Below are 15,613 nucleotides of genomic sequence, written 5' to 3'. Positions count from 1 at the left end.
ATGTCTTGGCTGTCCAGGAGGGCTACAGGTACAGCTATAATGCTCTAATTTTTTCCAAAACCTATGGACTTTTTACTGTTGAACATGAAATGAGTTAAAGTACTTTGGAGAGCTTGAAGCAAGTTAATCTGTCTGCACAGATATAACCTTTGTGTTTTCTGACAGTTCTATTGCAAAGAAAATGCACCATAATCCCAGAAGTTCAAAAACCATAACTAGTCTCCTTAAAAAATGGAGATGAACAGAAGTTGCCCTCTCTTATTCATCCTTTCATTATCAGCAGAATTATATTTCTTTCTTCCTGTCTCATTTTTCTTTTAATTTGAACATATTTTCCATCTGGCCTGTCTTACGATTTCAGAACTTTTCTGTCTGCCCATTATGTATGTAGGAATGTGAAAATTAGTACACTACCAGTGCTGGGGGTAGATTATGTATCCATTACACAGTGACAACACAGCTTTTTTTGTCAACCACACATCTATTTGTGAGACAGCAGAAAAATGCAGTGTACCAGGATTTCGAGTTTCTACCTTCCAAGAGCAGCACACAGTCAGACACTTCCAAAGATGAACAGTAACAGCTTCTTCCTTTGCATGATCAGCCATGACTGAGTTCCACCCTGTAGGTGAAAGTCATAGGCTCCTACTTGGGCCAAGTTACCCAAGTAATTTATCAGTAAGCTAATTATCCTTTGTAGTGTGGGTCACACTGTATCAAGTGTGACTTACATAAGTATTCCGTCCGGCCTGTGTTTTCTGAAAGGCAGTGCAGCAAAGCAGATGGGCCACAGGTCTCCTCAACTACATATCTGCATTGTATTTTACATTTTTCATGAAGTGACTTCAGTATCAACATTCATCCATCCATTTTACAGGTAGACAACAGAGTTATCCTTTAAAGAAAGAGTACTGAGCCTTAGTGAATAGTAATTATCAGAGAAAGCAAACGCATTTAAAAAATATTCAGTGTAAGAGATAGGCCTATTATTTTTGTCTTGTTTCTATTAAATCTGCCTTAAGTAAAGATATTTGAATGAAAGCAGGTTGATCTTTTTCTCTTTCTAAATAAAAAAAATCATATAAAAACAAAAGCTTCCACAATAGCATCTACAGCAGGTGCAGAAATTATGTTTCATGAAATAAATTTGCAGCGTTAAGCATTTGTTTCAGTTTGCAGTCTTTTCTTATTGTTATCAATCTTATTTATTTTTTTATTTAAATCCTTGAGTTATTAGTGGTCAAATTTAACATCCCATACAAACATGTAACCATCAGGAGAAGATCAAACTAAAAAAAATTACAATAGTCTGCATGAGATTACACTGAACTGCAAACAAACGTGGTAAAAGCAATTAATCAACCCCTTAAATGAGCAAAAGCTCTAGATTAACAACAGCACTTAAAACAAATTAAAACTTTGCAAACGGTCATAGAAAAGGCTTTTTTTATTTCAAGTATAATGAATTTTAAGAGACTTCAAAATGTTAAAATTGCAACCCAAAGACAGAAAAAGACACAGCTTATGCAGCTACTCACTATATATATTCATGATGCTGGACTTTTTTTTAACTTCTTCTCACGAAGAACAAAAATACAGGCCTACATTGGAGTCTACAGCTACAGAAGAAGCAATGATGTTACACTGCAAGAATCAAACTGGTCAAGTCAAAAGTACAATGTACATCACATTGATTTGCAAGACAGCTAACAGCTGGGGTCTCTTTGGGGGAGTTTACCTTTGCTAGAATGGTATTTACTGCAAGTACTTCAGATCTGCCAAGTAAAATCAAGAAGTACAATTTTCATTTATGCAAAACATGTTTTGCGGGAAAGACATGGTAGAGCTGGAAGCACTTTGGATACAGTTACTAGCTATTTTACACACTCCTTATTACAAGATGCATACATATGTGAAGTAACTTTAACTTAAAGAATTTATTTTAAAGCACTGGAAAATACCAGAATGAATTACAAACATTTAAATAATAGCTAATTCACTTTCCCTCAAATCTTCTATGACAAACCAAGCAGTACAAACCACAGCCTCTGTACTCAAAATGCACAGAAGGCTTTGAAACAATGAAATGTAGTTGATGGGCTTCAGCAATAGTAGGACTTCACCCTCCAAATATCACATCCATATTAAGCCTGTAGATACATTGTAGGAAATATCAAAAGGACAGGTCTCTTCTAGCAAGTTTGTAAGGAAACTATTCCCATTCTTTCTATAATTGAATCAAAAAGAAGATTTGGGGGTTAATTCAACAAGAATCTTTTTTCGAAATCAACACAATCATTTTTTTTCATTCAGGTTTTTTTTGTTGTTGTTGTTTGTTTGTTTTTACTAGATATCCATGGCACTTTCACCTTGAAATGGCCTCAAGCTTCACCAGGGGAGGTTCAGGTCAGACATCAGGAAGAATTTTTTCACTGAAAGGGTTGTTAAGCACTGGAACAGACTGCCCACGGAAGTGTTGGAATCATCATCCCTGAAGGTGTTCACAAAACAACTGGACATGGCACTTAGTGCTATGATCTAGCTGACAAAGTGGTGATTGGTCAAAGGTTGGACTCTATGATCTTGGAGGTCTTTTCCAATTAAATGATTTTATGATTCTAAGTCCCTTTCAGAGCTCAAAGGGTTACGCTACAGTTATACCTCAATACAGTATCAAGCAAGTAACAGAAAAAAAGTGTGTTAGGTGAGGAATACCTTGCAAAAAGAAACAACCCACTAAGACAAGACACTGACGCTTTCCTAAAGAATGTATTTTCCCATGCACCTCTACTCTTAAGAGCTCAGGTTAAAGGCATAGAGTGAACGCTTACCTCATGCAGTTAAACTACCCTTTGTGTGAAAGGCTAATTTCAGAGGTATCTAATTTCTCTACGGAATAATTTCTGCACACACTTAAATAATTCACAAGGAAAATGCACTGTCTACTGAGAGAATGATAACATTTGTTTAGATCAACCAAAAAGCCAGATGTGAGCAACACTGCAACATCAGCCAAAGAAATGGGCTTGGCTAATTTTTCTCGTATCAACAGTATCTTTTTCACTGGTTTGTAAGCTTCTTAATTTTATTTCTGTGGAAGTGTCAGGGCTACCATAAACTGGCACAGAATCGAGGTAGTTAGTGAGAAACACAGTAATCACTGAACATGATCAGCAATGTAAAAACATGTTTCTGTTCTCCTTTTTCCATCCAGTATTAACTTATATTGAGGAAACACTTCTAGTTCTTATCCCAGGCTCTCCCCTAAGAGAATCCGACTTACTTCTCGCAGTTACTGTTCCTGGAGTAAGGTTAATTTCTCAGTCTACAAAGCCTTTCAGCAAGTGAATGGGAAGCAGTAGATGGATTAAATTAGAAGACCAGAGTTTACAGTCATTCAACTTCAGAAAGTAATTTAGTGGTATTCTCTATTTAATTATATCAACACCTCATAACCATCAATGAATTTATCTTTACTGCATTGAGATTAAGCAACTCTATCATAAAGTTCCACAAGAAGTCTACATCTGAGCCAAGAATTATACTTGTAAATTTTAGGAAGGCACTATGTCTACATTATCATCATTCTTTACAATGTTAAGAACAATGAATTTTTCAACCCCATGAGCCATGACTGATGCCCCCTTCCCCACCTACTTAAGATAAAAAACAATTTTTGTTTCTCTTATTGCCATTCTTGCCCACTACATGCCTACGAATGTGTTCACCCCTGACAGCAGCTTAATGAACATAAGAAAAACAAGTATTTTTCAGCTATATGCCTGACATGTGCAAAACCTGCTCCCGCTCTCCAACCCACAAATGCCCCCTTGAGGTAAAAGGGGAGGAAAATAAAAAAGTGAGGGGAGAAAAAAAAAAAAAGATGCTGAACAGTGGGAATGAGTTTTCTACACTAGCAGGGGAAAAAAGAAAACACAAAACCAAACAAAGGCTGTCCACACTTATGACACTCATCTTTCTAGGGGTTTGTTTGTTTTTTTCCCGACCCTTTTTGCGGTATGAAATTACAATTGAGCAATTGTAATTTAGAGCAATTTCAAGAAGGGTGCAGGGAGGCAAGTTCTGAAATCCTTTCCATGTATACCAAATTCTACACATATACTTAGGTATCTGGTTAAGAAAAAAATATAAGAAATACTTAATTTTACCTTACAACTCTAAACAAACTTGCATTTCTATAAGGCAATCATAAGCAGACAAACTAATAACCCTAGAACAAAAGTGTCATTCGGGAAAATAAATCTGTAAACCTATTATAAGCTAGTGAGCCCTGGAGACATCCAATAGACATGGCCCATGCCTGTTTATTAGAAGTTAAACAAGAAAGTAAAGATTTCTGGGAGGCTTTCAGCTTTGTGCCTAAAATCTTGGATTTAGTTTCCTCTACTTGAAATCAAAAGAAAGAAAGAATTATGATTTATCTATTATATCCAATACACTTTTTGTATTTTTGTATCATCAAAGTTCAAAAAATTTCAGAAGACAGTAATTTGCACTAGGTTAATAATTACCTATAAGAAAGATACTCAAGGACAACATGGATTTTTCTTAATATACTGTACCATCTTCCACTAGCAGGCACACACAAAACAGAATGAGAATAAATTATATTCAGATAGTACTAATGTTCAGGATTTTAATATTGCTCTCCTTACTACAACTATATAAAACTCGCTGCATAAAGGTTACCTCTAACACATCTTCCAACTCTTAAACACATTAGAAAACACCCTTATTACATTGTACATTTAACCACAACACAAGAAAAGGTTAGCTCCCAATAATAACCTTATAAAGAAAGTACAGTATCAGTTAAATGGATTTTAAGTAAGGGTCCAAGATCATATTAGGCAGCAATTATAAGCTCCAAATTGTGTTTCATATCTTCAGCAAGAGGTAGTTCAAGTCTTGCTGAGTCAAATCTCTGCTATAAAACCTCTTGCCATGCTTTAAATGCTGCAAGCAGCTGAGCCCTGAGGGGTTAAAGTAATGCTAAAGGTAAAGGCTTAAAGAGTTGACCAGATATGTCACGGTCATAGATCTCAGCGTGTCAGTCACAGGCAAATATACCGAACCGTGCTTGCCAGTGAAGGCCAGGAGTAACAGATCGAGTTCATCAGCTGTTGCAGAGCCTACCAGAGGTGCAGCAGGGAATAACATTGGTTTCACTGTGCCTACACCGATCTCAGCAGTAAAGGCAACACTGGACAAGAACTCAATATTTCCAAGTGCCAAAGAAAAGTAAACACATTAAAAGTGTTTCTTCCAAACAACACCTCCTAACAAAGAGGCCCCCAAGGTGTCAGGAGAAAAAAGAGCCCATCCCAATCAGTAGGCCTCATGGAAGTAGCAATCTCTTACCACAGCCCCCAATCTTAGCAAAGCAGCCTGACCCAAAGCATCACCTACACCCACCACCAGTCACTGTTCTCTGCAGCCAGGCTGCCAGCACTTACCTCACCACCGTGGTCCCCCCAGCCCACAGAGAAGCAGGGGGACCCCTGGGATGTCCCTGCTGGAAGAGGTCTCCAAGAAGAGCAGCTCACTTCCTCCCAAGCACACGGTGTGACGCTTGGGTCTGTGTCTTATTTTGCTACCACAGTATTCCAGGCTGTGTCAGTTTGGATTGCAACATAAATATTGTGCAACTGCAGACTCCTTAGTTCCAATTATGGTAATATCGCAGGTGACAGTGAGAAAGATATTTTTAATAATCTCTGGTCACATTATGCTCCAACTCATCATCTGCATATTAGATGAAGAGAAATTCAGCTAAAGGAAATTTTGTTGATAAGTGAATTTGAAGCAAAACGGTATGCCTAGCACTGACTTGAAAAAAAATGGTGTCTTCCCCATTCTGATAGCAATTCAGTGTTAGCAATGAAGACCCAAATGTCAGTCACTGGGTATAGAAGAGTATTCATAAAATTATTTTTAAATGATACATAAGTGAAATTAGAGTTTTGGATATTATTGATTCACAAAATGTGCAGGCACCTATGTATAATAAGGCTAATAGTTTCAGTTTAAAATTTCATTCCAGTTACAGAAGACAGGCACTGAAACATAGATTAAAAATAGCACCTTAGTTAAGTCCAGGACAGTAGGTTCCATTTTTACACATAATCAAATAATATAAATGTATTCTTCTACTGAGTCACACAAAGATTTAAAATGCAAGTGCTCAGCCTGCAACTCAGTAGGACCAGTCAAGTATATGGGTTTTTTTCCATCTGCCACCTTTCTCAGGCTTTGCAGGGACAATCAAATAATAAGGGGGAGGAAGAGTCTCAAGAAGTGAGAGGAACGCCCAACCAATAGCCATACCCTTTCTAGACAAATATGTAGTGAATTACTGGTGTTCACACATACCTGGTTGCCATGCCTGGCTGATTGGGCTGGACACCACTGACTTAAAACAAGTCTTTGTGTTCATCTTTTTAGGAATGTCTTATTTATGTCTTTGGATCCTCTCAAATTATGTACCTGACTGATGTACTTTTTAAAATCCATTTAGTGAATAAATGAAAGTGAATCCCTGAAAATATTTAAATGTTATGAAAAAGTCATTTTGAATATAGATTTTTTCATCTTCGTGGTGAGTTGCTTCAGAGTCTATGAAACAGTTGGTATTAGAACCTGTATTGAAACAAAAACTGAAAAAACATAGCTTTGGTTTAAATATGCACAAGCAGTCCATCACCAGTCTCACTCTAGGTGGCCCTGAAGAACAGCTAAGCAACTGGTAACTCCTCACCCTCAGAAACCTGTTTTGCACAGGCACATAACTCATGTAATGCATCAACCAACCTTGGTGCCTAAGCCAAAAAAGGGAATCGTCAAATCAGCTTCAGAAAACTTGAGATTGGGGTTGAAGGTCTTGGATTTTTCAACACAAATATATGGCCATTGTCTCAAGCATGTCCTCTCCTGAAGCCTGACACTGGTCAAGACACAAGCAGGGCAGCTGCGTGCCACAGGAGCTGGGAAGCTCAATCTGAGTAGAGTCCTGACAGGTGGCAAGCTGTCACCAGCAGATAGAGTCACTCCATCACTTACCGCTCTAGACCCCACTGCCAGTCCAGGCACCCCTAGACCCCACAACCACCTCAGGGGACAACCTGAAACTGGAGCACAGCAAGACACCAATGCTGCAAGCCATGCACAGTCTGGAAACAAATGCAAACCTAGTCTGAAAGCACACTTCCCTCATTTTTTGGAGGAAGACTTTGGAAGGCCAGGTTTTCCCATCACAACCCTTTAAACACCTTTTTTATGTTGTAAAACACCCATCAGCATGGTCACCTCCTGTCTGGGAGAACCACATTGCTCAAACACTGTTTCCAGGCATTCACTGTTACAGCCAAAGACAAACTGCACTCTTCTTAAGAGTGTTTTCTGTCCCATAACCTGAGATGCAGTAAACACATGCGGATACATCTATTTTCTTTCTTAAGGCCCTGGTCTCCTTCCTGAAAAGCTGTGGATGAAGAAAGGAGCCCTGAGATGTTGTGCAGACACATGTGCAGGCACAGACACAAACCCACACCACTTCCAAAGCTGCACGGCTTCACAGAAGAGACATTGGATTGAACATCAACTTCCTCACCTAGCACTGTCCTGAAGCTATATACAAATGTTTTGGCAGTTCTACCATTCTTCTGGCTTCTGTGATTTGAGGGTATGATCTGGCTCTAAGATACAAAACCAAAAAAAACCCAACAAAAAACCTCAACCAATATTTTTTAAAAGGTTTCCATATTGTAAGTCACAAAATTTACATTTCTGGTTACTCAAGTATACTTCACACCCTTTCCTGGTTGATAATAAAGTGAAGCCCAAGAACAGATCTAGAACATCCAATGCTAAGCACACATTTAACTCTTTTACAAGATGTCAGTCACTTAAAATAGAATTAAATACAAAATATATTAAAGTTCCTGTCACGATACACTTAATTCTTCTTCTTAAGCAAAAGAATGTGTAAGGAGTTACTGATACTACGTGAAAGTTCTTCTGTATATTCAATATATAGTTATCTGTTGAATCACTGACCATACGTATTCCTCAATGTCCAGCTGAACAGTTATTGTGTACCGAGAACAACTGACAAGCATCATCACATTGAAAGTAATTTAAATGCATTCAAGGCTGGTAATAAATGGGTCTGAATGAATTTCTGCACAAAGGCATAATGGTTTTTAGCAAAGTTCCATCCTAATATTTTTACAGGTTTAGCACTCATACATTCCACTAATTGACTTTTTGTGATGAATGATTTTTGCCACATATCAAGGAGTCCTCAGCACCCTTTCTCTTATATTTGCCCTGCTCTATACATAACATTATTTATTCCTTATTGAAGATGTTATTCTACAGAAATGAAAACGTTGACACAATTGAAAAGCACAACAGTTCGGCAAATACCTGTATCTCTGCAGTCTGTGCACACCTGATTGCATTAGGTTTTCGTGTTCTCATTTTTAGGTCATGAGAATACTGTAAGTACTGTAATAAAACCACAATCCTGTTTGTGTTCTCTCACAGAGAAGTGCCTTGAATCATAAATATTTCAATTACTGTGTTTTAGGCTCTAAAAGACACTACCCTCTGTTTTCTAGACGGTTCTCTTCCCTCTTTATCTTCAAAAGACCTCTCTCCCTCCTCTGTCACACTAAGAAGACTATACTTTTTTTCAGTAAGTAAAAATCAACTTTCAGTGTAACAACTAACAAATAAAGACACACATTGGAATTAACAAGATCTAATATTTAAAAAATAGCAGCCTCATTTGGGGCCAGTGTGTAACTCCTGTGCCTGTCAGAGCTGTGTCTGACATGTGTGTAACACTGACATGCAAAAAGTTCATTTCTTCCCACAGAAGAAGTGAAGGTGAAAAAATTTATTTTCTATATTGGGCACCAGATGAAAATCACATTGCTCTTTCTTCTGAGAACCCGAGCCCTTATTTTCTGAGCAGCTGCCCACCTCCTGGCAGTGCTACCTGCACTTTTGCTGGCTCCTGGCCAGCCACAGGTTTTCTCCGGCCTTTTTCCACAGCACTCTCCAATTCTCCATTGTTTGTGTGTTGTCCCTCTCCTTTGCAAAGCCTTGCATGGCTTCCCACCACTAACCCTTAAAATTTCCTCTATATTATTTGTACATTGTAAAAGTTGACAGTTTCTGATCTAATTTCCAAGTAGTTAAATGTCAGCTACAGGTTTTATTACACAGGTATTACCCACCACTTGTTTTACTGGGGGCGATACAATTCCACGAGAACAATATGCCTCCTCAACATCAACAGTAAGACTTAAAAAGGAAAAAATCAACAATGTAATTGTGACTAAGTCTTTTACAAGACTTAGCACCAACAGCGTGGCAAAGTTTAAATGGTGTTTAGAGATTTCACCTCATTTAAATTTTCTTCACCATTCCTGAGCAAATTCAACATCAACATCTGATAGATACTTAAAGTATTACACTTGACATAGCTTGGCAACTCTGAGACTGTTTCTCTAAACACAAGTTCCTTAATTTTTCAGACTGAATTATCCGATCTGGTCCTATTGGACAAGTAATGTAATAAGCTAAAATGGCACAGCCATTCTCCTTCCTTTTCTGAAAGGACAGATCCCAAAAACCAAGGTGGCTATGTCCATCAAGATCAGACTGCTGTAACATACAGATACATCAAAAATTTAATTAGTCAAATTATGTATACATAGTTTCAAATTACATAAAATACTTAATTATTATTTCAATAATATGTAACATGTTGGTTTAGGTTGAACACAGAAACTGAATATGGAGTAAATCAGAATTTGGATTTACTTAGGAGACAAATTCAGACCAAAGTTGCAAAATACACCTCATGTTGAGAAGGAAAAAATAAATTATTTTACCAAGATCATCAACTAAACTTCAATCTTAAAAGATATAGGATTTTCTTTGTAACAATATTACAATGTAAATACTTATTCAATGAAATAATGTGCTTAGAAAACCCCAATAACTTTCTAGTTATATATATCGATGTACCCTCTAGCCTCAAAACACCACTCTTCAAACGAATTTCTAGTTTTGGGCCCAACGGTAAAGAGTATCTCCCATCAGGACAAGGTTCACACAGGCCCGCAGGAATCTCAGTCATCCTCACAACATCCTGGAGGCAAACTAGCTGAAACAAGACTGAGATCAGCACCTTACAGAAATACTTAATATGATGCAATTTGCAACTTGGTCTGATGCACTGTGGAGATCCAAAGGACCAGCTCGCTGAGCAAAGGACTTACAGTTTGTCCGTGTGGACCCTGCAACCACCAATGAGTTGGCAACTTCTCAAAACAGACACCCCATCACCCACTTTCAGCACCTGATGCCCATAGGAAGGAAGGAGAAGACTGAAGCTCCTCGGTAAACAAGCAAGCTCCAGAGGTAAATCAAAAGCCAGCCTGTGAACCTCAAAGAGGGCTTGGGTTGTATAATGGAGATCTGTAGTCACTCCTTCCACCCCAGAATGGCCATCACGTAGCAGCAAGCAGGTGGAGGGGTGGGCAGGGCAGAAAATCTCCCTTCTGCACTTTGAATTAAGGCGCTGCATGTCCCTTAAAGCTGTCTGCTTGTTGTCCTCAGCTTGATAAGTTAGAAAGTCATCTGTGCTACCTATAGCAAAGCCCTCTGCCACCCAGTAGAAGAGACACCCACACTCAGGGCACACAGAGGGTACAGTCCACTGTACGCAAGGGAATAGGCTCTGCCCTCAGCAGCCAGCCTGACTAACGCATATAGTTAAATAAGAAACAAACTGCAGCAAAACCCTTTCCAGCTATAGATGTGTGATGACTATTTGCAGAGAAAAGGAATAACTAATTAACCAAACAAAAAGTTAAAACTACAATGTTCTTATTCCCTCTCCTCAACAAACTCTTCAAATTATTAAAAAGACTTAAGATAGTCGATAGCATAAGAAAATGTGCTCAATACTTTAATTTTATTTTTCTTAGACAAGGAACCAAAATCCTGATATTAAATACAATTCCACACATAACTCACTCCTCAGAGTTCAAGTGTTACTTTCTAACACCATCCCACACTACACTTTTGGTGAACCAATAAACATCATAGCAACTGTTCATTAAAGAGATTATTCTCAGCTACTTCAGTGATGACAGCATAGGCGAGCTATTGCTGGCACTTTCAAATCCAGCTTTCTGATACAAAACATCATCTTGCCTTAAAATGCAAACCTATCAGAAATGGGGATTAAAAAAAAAAAGCAGTAAAGCTGAAACAGATGCAAATCTTGCAATAAAGGATAGATGTCTCTTATAATTTGCAGTAAACATTTTGAAAGATTTTTGCAAGTAGTAAGTTTGATTAAACTACTGAAAGCTTCAGAAAGGAGAAAAAAAGATCATCAGTGTTAAATAATATCTGTTGGACTGCTCCTTGTTTTCAGACTGATCTAGAAGTTTTGAAATTTAAGTTTAAAGCTACCCCTGGTAATTATTACAATAACTGTGCTCATTCTGTGAAGGAACAAATGTGGAAGAAAACCTTCAAACAACTAAAAATGAACTATACAATTGCAGTTTTAAGATTAACTTAAAGAGGTTAGTTTATTACAGCTAAGCTTTTCTATAATTTCATCTTTTTTATTCTGTTTTTCTGGTCCCACTATTTTACATATATGATCAAAAAAGATTTCAAGTCAAAACAGGGCAGGGAACAGGAATCTAGATGACAAATATTCCTTCTAACAAGGATTAGTTGAGAGGTATGCTACAGTGGCTGTGAAAAAAAAAATAGATAATTTGCATTACTTCTAGACTTACTAGCTGTCACAAAATTTAAAGAGTAATCAGTCCTAGTGTACAAAAAAATATTATTTTGTAACAAAGTTTATAGCATTTTTCAGTTTGATCATTATTTGCAGTTTTCTCCAGTCAAAATCATTCCGTGCGTACTTCTCAGTGACCTATGTCCTAAATCATTTTCAATTCCTATGAGCAAGTGACCTCTTCACGATCTCACTCACAAAGAAAAAACATGATGACTCCCATGAACCATTAATTTTCAACCACCATCAGAATTTAATTTCTCCAAAATAAACCTGGTAAATATAGAAATGGAACAAAAGAGTACTCAGTGTTCAAGAAATATTAATTAATCACTCTATCAGAGAGATAGATAAATACCAGCCCTCACATTTCAATGATGAAAAACAAAGAGGTTAAGTGACATTTTCAATGACACATAGCAAAACACTGCCACAACATGGATCACATCTCAGAAGTTTTCTATTGTTTTCAGCCCACTAGCCTTGAATAACTCCTGTGCATGCAATGCTGAATCAGGTATATTCATCAGAATACAAAAAGCTTATTCTAGCTCACATAAATCAGTCAAAAAAAATAATTCTTATACTACAGTATTTTTTTAAAAATACATTCAAGTCCAATAAGAACTTCTCCAAAAATATAATGGAGTCTGACAAGAATATTTCTAAGTAAATACACCTTTAATTTTAAAATATTGGTTCCAACAAGTTCTACTACAGAAAGCATTTAAAAAATGTATAAGCAACAGATGATTACTGAAAAAAAAGATCAACAAATAGTCACTTCAAAAAACCTATGAAGCTATTCACCTGACTATTGTATAAACTCTAGTGAAACTTTAATATAGTACCATGTATACACTGATTAAAATGTCCTGATATACTTCTTTTACTCTTCCTCACATTAAAAAAACCTCTAATGTTGTTGTTCCCTATAGACTCCCTTTGGTCATTTTACACGAATCTTCACTAAACAGAAAGCTACAAAACCTGTAGGCTTTTTCGTCTCTCAAATCTTATAAACACTGCACTGTAGCGAAGATCTTGTGACACAACGATCACTGTGGTTAAACTAAAAACAAAGAAATACACAAATATTTATACAATTGATTCTGCTTAACCCCCCCGAGTAAGGTTACTTTTAAACCTTAAAGCCTACACCAACAAGGCCTCACATGAAGCAGTGTTTCATGTGTTACATATTAACAGAATAAATTAGGATGTCTAATTATATGACTTTTGTATGTCACTAAGTTATCTATCAATGGGCATAAAGGTTACTATATGTATTTTGGAAATGTTACATTTGAAACACTCTTTCCTTTCCCTCAACCGTTCTGAAATCTACTATTCTGAGTACCTAAGTGAATGATTTAAGTATACAAAAATGCTACAGAACACTACCACTTTGTAAGAAGCACAGCAAATTATCACAAAATAGGGGTCTTTTAAGTATTACATTTACATTACAAATTATTATAGTCAGGAAAAAAACTTAGATTAAAAAAATACTGATTTGAACATATCTCAAAAGGATTTAGTGTAGCATTAGAGAAACCAATTTAATAATTAATCATATTTTCTTTAGAGTAATATTACTAGCAGTAGCGTTATTCCTTAATGGTTTTAAATTACTTAGCATGCAGAAGAAAAAATTTAAACCTGTCAAAATCTCTTAAAACTTTGTCTCTGACTTCTCTCCCACCCCCCTTCCTGAAATTAACATGCTGATATAGACACCAGGCGCAACTTCCAAGTCCCACACTTGTAACAAAATTTCCAAGGGCCTGGCGCAAGCCCGTGGAGTCAATGGAGGGATTCCTACTATTGTCAATGGAAAGATTCCCACTCACTAGAATGAGTTTGGATAGGGGTTTTATTGCACGAAAAGATCAGAGGAAATCCTCTTTGGAAGGGAAACTTCTGTGTTTCTTTCGGTAAGGACATAGACAAGCAAGACTTCTTAAAAGTAGAAGCGGTTCCCTGGTAGAGGGTACTGTCTGTTTTTCCATCTGCAGCTCTGCACTCTTTACTAAGAGAGGACAATACCATAAATTTAGAGTGGTTACTTCTGAGATTATTTTTCCAGGAGAATATACCAGCAGTCTGCTTTCTGTCTGGACTACTCCCACAAATCTTAGATGAATGTTTTCTTGCCTGCCCACAGCCCGGGCTTTTCCCCTCTCCAGGAGCTCCATCCCGGGACCTTACCAGCGCTCGCAAGTGTTCTCGGCTGGAGGCTACGCTGGGACAGAGGCCCGCTGCCCGCCGAACCTGGCATGAGCCGAACTGCGGGAAAGAGCAAGAGCGGCTCACCGGCTGCCTTTACCTTGGCCGTGCAGGCTTCGACGGCCGGCACAGGCTTCCCGACAGACTACGGGAGGCCAAGAGCGCTGCCGTCTGCGCGCCCGTGCTCGAAGCGGCACAACGCGGACCAGAGGCGCCGGCGCTCGCCCTCCCTCGCGTGGCTGCCCTGGCATTCCCGATGGCACGGCAAAGCCTATCCCGCTCCATAGCTGGGGCCGTCGCCGCTCCCTTCTCCTCAAAATCAATCACACTTTTCAAACTTTCCAACTCCCGCAGACCTTTTCAATTTCAAGAGCCAATTTTAAGAGAAGGCCCCTACGTACCAGGCACGGAGGCCACCTCCGGAACCCCGCAGCTCCAACATCGTTATTTATTAATTCTTGGGTTTAGGCAATTTTTGTCTTGGGTAGAGGGACGAGACTGTTCCCTGTGCAGCCCAAACAGCGCCGGGGGGCACCGCGACACCAAGGGCACCTAATCGCCTCTGCGCTTCCCCTCCCACGCCAGCGGGGGCGCCCCGGGGCCGCACAGCGCGGGGCGCCCCGAGGGGGCGGCGGCAGCAGCCCCTCCGCACGGGCGGGCGGGTAGAGAGGCGGGGGCTGGGGTGCGTCTCTCCCTCCGGCGGGCAGGCAGCACACAAAGGAGAAACGTGACACGTTTCTTCACCCGGGCTGTCTGCTGGGGAGGTCTCGGGGAAAAACAAAACAACAAAAAAAAAGAAGAAAAAATAAAAAGAGGGAAAAGAAAAAAACCCACACCACACAAACGGGGAGGGGAGCCGCGGGCAGCCCAGCCTCCCGCACAAGCTCCCTTGCAGCCTGGCCCCGAGCCCTCTCCGCCTCGCACTTCTGTTCCGTGCGGAGAGGCTACAGGTTGTTTGTTTTTAATTACAAGGGGGGCGGGAGGGTCCGCGGCGCTGCGCGGAGGGAGGTCGGCCCCGCCGACCCGCTGCCACCCGGGGTGGTTTGAGGGGAGCTTCCGCCACTGCCGGCCCGGCCCGCCGGGTTAGGCGGGCACGGCCCCAACTCCGGCCGGGGCACCGGCAGCCGCCGGGCGCGCCCCACGCCCCCCGCCCGCCGTGTATATTTGGGAGCGGAGCCACCGGGTGCCCAGAGACCTGACACATGTCACTGCTGCGGCCGCGCCGGCCGCTGCCAAACTTTCCCGCGGCGGCAAGTCAGTGAGCGGCAGCGGAGCGGGGGGGTAGCGGGTGGAAGTAGCAAGTCGCACCGGGGAGCGGCGGGAGGAGGGGACGGGTGTGCGGGGCGGGGGGGGTGGGGTGGGGGGTAGCACTTACCGGGAGCAGACACCGTGCAGGGCGTCCCGGCGAGCTGACACCGAGAAAAAGGGCGAGCGGAACCGCGCTCAGCCGCGCACATGCAGAGTCCCTGCGGGCGGAGCCGCCGCGCGGGCCGGGGGCGCGGGGGCGGGCGGGCGGCGCGG

At 40.3% G+C, this 15,613-nt stretch overlaps 1 protein-coding gene across 5 annotated transcripts in view; it reads right to left on the bottom strand.

The window, feature by feature from the left end:
• Window positions 1-15,534, bottom strand: part of FOXP2 (forkhead box P2) — a 405,788-nt gene extending 390,254 nt beyond the window's left edge. For 3 of the 5 annotated variants that reach the window (XM_027658815.1, XM_027658786.1, XM_027658843.1), the window contains exon 1: window positions 15,468-15,534. The gene's annotated coding sequence lies outside the window, so the exon portion shown is untranslated. Of the gene's footprint in view, window positions 1-14,074; window positions 14,186-14,493; window positions 14,589-15,467 lie in introns of those variants that run through there. The other 2 variants (XM_027658796.1, XM_027658805.1) reach the window with 2 other exon arrangements.
• Window positions 15,535-15,613: the final 79 nt, after the last annotated feature.

This window comes from Corapipo altera, unplaced genomic scaffold (genome assembly GCF_003945725.1).
Source record: "Corapipo altera isolate COAL_440 unplaced genomic scaffold, ASM394572v1 1, whole genome shotgun sequence".
Lineage (NCBI taxonomy): Eukaryota > Metazoa > Chordata > Aves > Passeriformes > Pipridae > Corapipo > Corapipo altera.
The sequence above is the reverse complement of the archived record's forward strand: the minus strand, read 5'-3'. Positions and strand labels throughout refer to the sequence as shown.